Genomic DNA, 8,425 nt, shown 5'->3' on the forward strand with positions numbered 1-8,425 from the left:
TAATTCAGAGCAAACCAGTTCTCACTATTTTGCGGCCATCGCCCTTCAAAAGTAATAGGAAATAGTTAATAAATAGTTAGCACTAGTCTTCAAATTTACCTTTGGTCCAAATATTTGCTCTACCCTGACCTTCAAGCTTTATGATACCTAGTAATACCACGTATCTCTAAACACTCGAAAACGTAGACAAAAGCAAATGCACTATTACTTTTCCTCTAATTATGCACTCAAGAATTCTTAATAGTATCAAAAGAAAGATATTTATTAAAGCAAACTGCCTAAGTGCAGCGACAATACTTATCACATACTAAGCTTATTTAGCGTGCTGATAGTGCATTAAGATTTCGCTCTAAAGCTTTAGCGCCCAACTGCATTTACTCTAAAAAAAAGTGTTAAGATTTCAGCATTTGCTGATTTTTTCATAGTCTTAAAATCGTTGCTCCTACATCACACATTCATTGCCATTGCCATAGCCAAATCGCTTAGATGCCACATTTTTTCTTTCCCAGCTCACTGTCTCTTTGCATTGAAACTATCCAACACAATACCAAAATAGCAAAGCTCTCGTGCAATTGCCTACTCATCCAGGCATCTCTCCACTTATTCGCTGTTTTGGCATTTTTTTTTTCGCCAAGCGTATTCATTGCCAAGTCATGTTTGTTTAAGCGACATTTGCATGAAAACTGTTACTGGCACTTAAGCGTATCCTTGGCAACTTCCTTGGCAATAAAGAAGACAAGCCCACACTCACACGCACACACGAAAGAACAAAAACCGAAGTTTGGTGCTGTTCATACTGCCTGGTGTCTAAGAGCACAAAAAGAAAGCGGCCATACCGTAAGTACGTAAGCAGCCAATCTGCTGCTTTACGAAGAAAAAATGAACTACCTACTTGCTTATAAACGGAAGCCACTTTTGTGTTGCTTCCTTCCTGGAAGCGTGGCAATGTAATAAGTCTTCCAGCTCCTTCCTTTTTGCATCTTTCAACAGTTTGTTTACTTTTGTTTCTTATTTTATTTGATTTTTTTTTTTGTTGCCTGGCAAAGACTCGCGCCTTTCTTCTTTCGTCTTTACAATTTTTTCTTCATATATATTTTTCTATACTTGACGCCGCCAGCGTTTGCGTTGCACTTCACCATTAATGCATTGCATGTTCGCCAAGCGCACATTAGCTTCATCGCAGCTTTTCATTCATTGCACTTGGCGTTGCACCAACTAAATAGATGCCTGGCAACAAAATTTACGCTAAAGTTTCAAATTTAGCTGAAATCTGCGTGCCAGCATAAAGTCTTGGTGCTTAAAGTGGAAAAGGGCGCAAAAAAACTGTAGTGAAGGCAAAGTGCAGTAGAAAGGCAACAGAAGACTTGTGGAAAAAAAGTAAACTTTATAGTTCGATGTAAATGTGCGCAACAGCAACAGCGAAAACAACAACAGCAGGCTTTTCATCAGCGGAAACAACAATGTTAGAGCCGAAAGCAGCTTACGACGTAAGGCAAACAGTGCTGCCTTAAGACGTTGAGCTTAAAAATTGCAAACATTAGTAAACTCAGTGTCGTTGGCAATAAAGTTAGTAGCGAAAAGTAGTTTTTCTACTTTGTACTACGTATGGAAAAAATTACTCTTGGCTACTTTCTTGTAACTAAGTATGTATTTATGTATGTACATAGAAAGTATTCCCATTTTTACCTGAAAGTGTTTAACTTTGTAATTTACATATGTACATACTTACAAAGATATGAAAAAAAAGTGACAGGAAAGAACTTACATATGAGTGGAAGATCGACCTATCTCGGCAGCCGGTTCGAAAACGCCCTATCTCAGAAAACATTTCGAGAACGCCCTATTTATGAATTCGGTTCAAAAACGCCCTTCCTCAACTGAAAATATATTAAAAATATGTTGAAATAGGGCGTTATTGAATCAAATTTTGAAATAATACTTATAGTTTTACTTTCAAAATTCATCAATATAAATCAGTCAATGACTTTTATTTTTAAAATTCATCAATATAAATCAGTCACCGACTTTTATTTTTTAAATCATTCGTATAAAAGTTCTTAACATTTTTCGCAGTCAAGAAGGTGCTGGGAAACAAAAGTTTACTACGACCTATACAATTGACTTTTATAAGTATGATTTAAAAAATTAATTAGTGACTGATTTTTATTTATGACTTTTATAAATAAATGTCTTCGATTACTGTTACCTAAGACATATAATTTACAAATCAAAAAATAACTATTATTAGCAGATTGTTTAAATAAAAATCAAAAATAATTGTTATTTTAGATTTATAAAATAAAAGTCAAAAATAACGGTTATTTAAGGAGTAATTAAATAAAAGTAAAAAAATAATTGTTGAAGAGCCATTTTTTTAATAAAAGTTGTAACTGTTACGGTCCCTGGTAAGACCACTTTTTCTCGTACTTTATGGAATGCTAATGTGATGGCCTACATAAATAAAACTCACATACAGTATCTGAAGACAATGGAAAAAATCAGCGCCAGGGTTGCCACTTTAGTAATGTTTTGCCCAAATTGGTAGAACAAATTTTGGTTGATAGAAAGGTTAAATTTTTTCATTTTGGTAGATTTTTATTGAAGTATTTTGTTTGAAAAAAAAAAATTTTGGTTCCGTTAGAGCCTTTAGTTACATCACTTTCGCTTTTGGTTGAGAGGAACCGGGAAGATGTCATTAAATTATGTAATTGGTTAAACAAAAAGTTCCATATTAATTATTTTTTATTGAGATATTTTAAAAAAATTCAACAAAATTATAGTTTTTATTAAAATAACTGAAAAAAAGTTATTGGTAGATATTTACCAGATTTAGTAAATGTTTTTCACGTGGAATCAATCTTGCCGAATAAAGGTTTAGAGCCAAATCAGCTGATGTCGACAGGCAATATTCAACATATAAAATGGATTGCCTAACATAATTGCGGACAGCTCGAAAATAAAAAAAGAGTAAGGAGAAATACTTACTAATCTAAACTCGACATTCGTAAATCATTAAGCCGTCGGACCACTGCAGTATATTCCAAACTGAAGTTATTGCTTTTCAGGGTTTACGGGAAAAAAAGAAAGCCACCCGGTCGTTAACATCTTCTTCTTCTGTAGTGATCGAGCAGCTAGTAGATGTCCTCCCGAATTCTACTGCTTTTGGTATTCCTCTACGTCGTTTTACACAGGCGTATTAGTTTACCAGTGATACTAAATTTCGACATCATGGCATAAAAGCAACTTCTTTCAAGCTGTCGAATCCAGCTTTAAAATCGACAAATACATCTTTGTCAAGATTTGGCCTGCAGTGAAATACCGGGTCTGAAACTGCATAAGTAAGGCCCAATCAGGTCGTCGACGAAGGACTTTATTGAGCGTAAGGCGTTGTCACATTTCTTGTGGACTGGGCAGAGCACACTGAAGTTGCAGACTATCTGCATAACAATTGGTGCATAAGGTGCATGCAACCCTGGCTGGTATATAAAAAAACCAAGAAAAACGCCTTGGAGGAGGTGCTTAGGAAGTTAAGTGCAATTATTATTAGCTAAAATTTCCCGGCAGGAAAATAATTTATAAAAATTTGTTGCATTAATCAGCTTATATAGTTTTTTGCAGAATACTCAGTTTTCCCACTACCAGTGGTTGTTGCTTGGTTCAAGACTTTTCTGAAGACTTTGAGCATCGTTTTATATAATAAGTCGACTACGATGACTTTTTCTTCTTTCAAATTTTTTTCACCTGAGTGGAAGATCGACCTTTTGCGGCCGCCAGTCCGAAAACGCCCTATCTCAGAAAACTTTTGAAGAGCGCCCTACGGCAGAATTGGATTGAGGAACGCCCTATTTCAGAATTTGATTGAAAAACGCCCTATCCCAGCTGAAAATACATTGAAAATGTTATTCTGAGATAGCGCGTTCTTTAACAAAATTCTGAGATGCGGGGTTTTTTTCAATAAAATTGTTAGGATGTTCCTGAAAAGTTTACTGAGATAGGCCGTTTTAGAACTTGCTGCCGAGATAAGTCGATCTTCCACTCAGGGGACGATATATTTCGGAGCCATGCTATCTCTAGAGCCTTACAATATGCCACTGTAAAATTTTCCCTCACATCTTCAAATGAAAAGTTTGCGTTGATGTGTAACTGGGCTTTTTTCTACAGATGATGGAGGTCGTCGATAAGCTAAGCTGTAAAATTGTAGGCTGTGAAATTTATTCAGACCTGTCGAGAGGGAGAGGGGATAGGCGTGAGTCCCCTCGGGCCAGGCCCCTCAAGCCTGAAATATCAGAATCATAACTTTTATTATTTTTTACAATGTAACTGCCGTTCGCTATAAACTTTTATTATAAATAATTTCCGATTCATGCTGATTGTTTATGGCTCCGGATGTTAAAGAAACTTATTGCATGCTTTTAAATTAATACAATTTATGTATAGTGATTTTTCAGTCCTAGGTCCGAGTTTTCTCTCGACGGCACTGTCTTTCATTCTAAAATATTTGTTGCCAAGTCTCACATAGAACTTTCGCGTTGGCTTTGGCGTTGGCGTTGGTTTGACAGAACGCACGTTAAAAGTATGCTTGCTACAATGAACGCTTGGCAGCGAATTCTTGGGCCACTAAATTAACATACTAACGACAGATAAATTAATATTTCTTTTCAATAATTGCATTAAAAACGATATTTCTTGCCCGCACTTTATTAAAAAGGAAAAATATTTCACATAATTTTATTTATTTGCAACAGCTGACGAGCGACGCACGCGAAAAGTTGAGAGTTGGCCATCTTTTTGCTTTGTGTTGGCGTGAGCGTTGTCAAATTTTGGCTATGTGGACGGCTGCATTTGAATTCATGTATTCATAGTCAGCTGTTGAAGCGACGCCAACGCCAACGCAACGCCAAAGTTCTATGTGGACGGGCCTTTACCTTTCATACGTACATATGTACCTACATATATATGCATATTTCGAAATTTTAAATGTAAACGACTTAAGTAAATTTTCTTGGAACACTTTCACATTCCTTCTCTTCTCATTTTAATAAGTGTTATTGGCGTAGCATAAAAGTGAATTGACCCTTTTTCTCGAATTTCCATACCAAATAGCCTTGTACCTCCCCCCCTGTCGCGCCTATTTAGTTCGCCTAATCACCTACTTTACGGTGGAGCGCAGCGAAATTTTAAACTTTTAATGTTGATTCACCAACATTATCCAATTTTAATTTGTTGCCAACGAGCGCAAAGGAATGCAACGGTAAAGTTAGATAACTAAGAGAAAATTAAATGGAGAGCAAAAAAGCAAAAAAAAAACAGCTCGTATAAAAACGCACAAAGCGTAAAAATCGAATGAAGAAAAACGTAAAAAAGAAGAAGGGTGAAATTATCAAATCAAAGTTGGAATTTAATTTGTATCCTTTGACCAGTAATTTCCTGTGCTCGTCGAATTGCTTGCTACTTGTCCTCATTGAAATCCCTTTTAATTGCGGTAATTCTGTACACTTTTTTCAAGTGTCGTGTACAAAGTTAACTTTCAAATGAAAACAGCTGTATGCCATCAATGAGTAGTGGAGGAGGGGAATATCTATTTTTGTGGTTGTTGGCGATAGCTGCTTAACTCAATGACGCGCGTGTTGCCGTAGAAATTATATTAAAAAGTTGCCAATTTCTTTAAGAGTTCTCTTTTCAAGATTTCAAAGTTTCTACGTGTTTTATTTTGAGTTAGAAATAAGGAGGTTACACAATTCGCTTGCTTTGGGGAATTTAATTTTTTACGAGCTGGCATTGTCCTGAATTAGACATAAGACTGTTCGGGATCTCTTCTAGCAAAAATAAAGTATTTTTTTGAAGCTATGACATAAACTTAGGCTACCTCATGGAGGAATAAGAAAATTGCCATTTGTGCTTGCTCAACGCCCATCGTTACCCACGCGAGACCTTAGGAAGAGTTTCTTAAAAAAATGCATGATCTGAACCAAAGTGTACCAGGATTTCGCAAAATAGAGAAGAAATTGACGAAGTTGTTGGACTCGCCCCGAATCAGTATATAGGAATTTCTACTTGGAAATAATTTCTGGGAACTCATAGGGACGTTGAAGGATGTGTTGTTTCTACGAAGAAATTACTGAATAAAATACCCTTAAGGAATAGTTCTGAACAAAGAGAGGATAAGATAGCTTTAGTATATCTTAAGCATAATATTGAAGATAAATTCTTCATGACAGCTCAGCGAACCTTGGACGAAACAGCGCAATGCAAATTTTTCCAAGCAGAAGTGAAGCTATTAAACTTACAAATAAAAAAGAACTAAAAATTCATAAATATCTTTACTAGAATATAATACACAGACAACTTATTAGGTCAAATGGATTGCTCATAATTTTGAAATAATTTCGTTTAGCCTAAAAGTATGCTGACATTATTGTAATTTGCGGCTCATTTGTAATTTATAAGCAAACCATGCTGAAATTAAACAATTTCGCTTTGTAAAATCTGTCAATAAATTAGATAGAAATGAGATAATCCTAGTAATTTTATAAATGTGAAAGTTTGTGAGTGTGTTTGCTCTCTCTCACGCTAAAGTTACTGGTCATGTTTCAATAAAATATCGGGCATACTTATAGGTTATGACCTGGATTAACATATAGGATATATTTGAAGGAGGTTGCCATTTTTTTAAGCTAAAATGAACTGTTTTTAAAAGTTAGATAAAATGTTACAATAACGTGGGTGTCAAACAAAAGCAGTTTAAACACGATTTATTTCAAAAATATTTTTGAAGAGAGTTGCCACCTTTTCATAAATATAAAATCAGTTAATTTAACTATTTAAATCAAATATTTTAGTATGGGTTCGGAATGTGAAAGGCTTAAGACAAATTTATTTCTAAATATTTTTGAAGAGTGTTGCCACCTGTTAAAGAATTCATAATCAATTTACCTAAAACTGTAAAATGCAAAGTAATTTGATGTTGTAGAACCGACTCTATAGACTTACTTTTCGCATAGGAAAGCCTAATGAAATACTACAAAAATATTTATATTTCTTTTGCATATTTTGAAATCCATGTGACACATTTCTCCCCGAGAGGGTAAGTTCGCCACAATTAGGTTTGGTAGAGCATGTTCTTCACAACTGCTTTTATGGGAAACCTGCTATTCCTCCTCTTTTCTTATACATTTTCCTTCAAATTACTAGCCTTCTATATTATTTGTTTCTTTGCTTTCCAGCTCGTTTGATGCCTCATCCTAGTTTGCACTTTCAGCATCGTCGAACCTGCGTATGTCTGAGCTCAATTATTATCTCTCGTATTTTCGTTTTTCTTTTGTATTACGCTATTGATGCCGAAAAAGTTTCTCTTCAACATTCTGCAATTATCAGCTCCGACACACACGAATGCGTGCCTCTATCTGCGACGCATTCAACCTACACGAAGCAACATTTTATTTAAATAATTAGTTGAAAAAATCACACCGCACTCAAAGTAAAAGTCAACGTGAAAGTCGCATTTACAATCGCTGCTTTTTTTTTTCTTGTGCCACAAATTCTCGTCATTTCTTGAGCAACTAACTTTCAACAGCGAAAATTATTTCAATGAAAATTAATGTGCGGAGTTTTCCAAAGTCTTTGTGAATAAAGGAAAGGACGCACTTCAGTCAGCTGTGACAACGTTGAGTACCTTCCCTGTTTGTTTGTTTGTGTGTGCGTTGGGTGTTGCGAGCTGGGTACCTCCACATAAATCTTTCGTGTTGGTAAATGCTATTTCTTTTGCTGGAACAAACACTTTTTGGAAGTGTGAGTTGAAAAATATGCGCATTGGTATGTATGTATGTAGGTATGTTCATCTGTCAATTTCTCATTAAATATTTAAAAAGCAAATAAATACTTCAGCGGCAGCTCTGGGTTACCGCTGAGACCATGAAAGCTACTCGAAATCAATTATAAAAGCAGAGGGGAGTGTAGATAGTCTAGTGTGTGTGTGTTTTTTTTTGGGTGAGGAAGTGATGGAGAGAACCTTAAAAAAGAAATTAGCAGAAGAATGCCAGCAGAGAATATGCGACAAAGAAAGCAAAAGTATCAGCACCAGCTTATTATCACCCACACTCCAATTAGTCACCATCGACCATTGCAGCATAATTGCCTCTTCACTGAGGAGCTTAAAAGATGTGGATGTGTGTGTTTGTAAATACCCTGTAGCAAATCGAATTGGCTTAGGACTAGTACCAAACTAGCTTGGAAAGTTCTCGATCTATCTCAAAGCAAGTCGACAATTGAAGGAAAAATGCAGGAGGCCCAATTTACGATTCTTAAAAAAATTTAGATAATTTTTTTATATACTTTTTTTTCGTTAGTTGAAAGCTCTTCGAAATTAATGTTTTCAAGCACGATTTTTTCAATGATATCTTCACTTGGGTAGGCAGTTTTGAAGATT

Source organism: Rhagoletis pomonella, unplaced genomic scaffold (assembly GCF_013731165.1).
Source record: "Rhagoletis pomonella isolate Grant_MI unplaced genomic scaffold, Rhpom_1.0 Rhpom_scaffold_00012, whole genome shotgun sequence".
NCBI classification, from domain to species: domain Eukaryota; kingdom Metazoa; phylum Arthropoda; class Insecta; order Diptera; family Tephritidae; genus Rhagoletis; species Rhagoletis pomonella.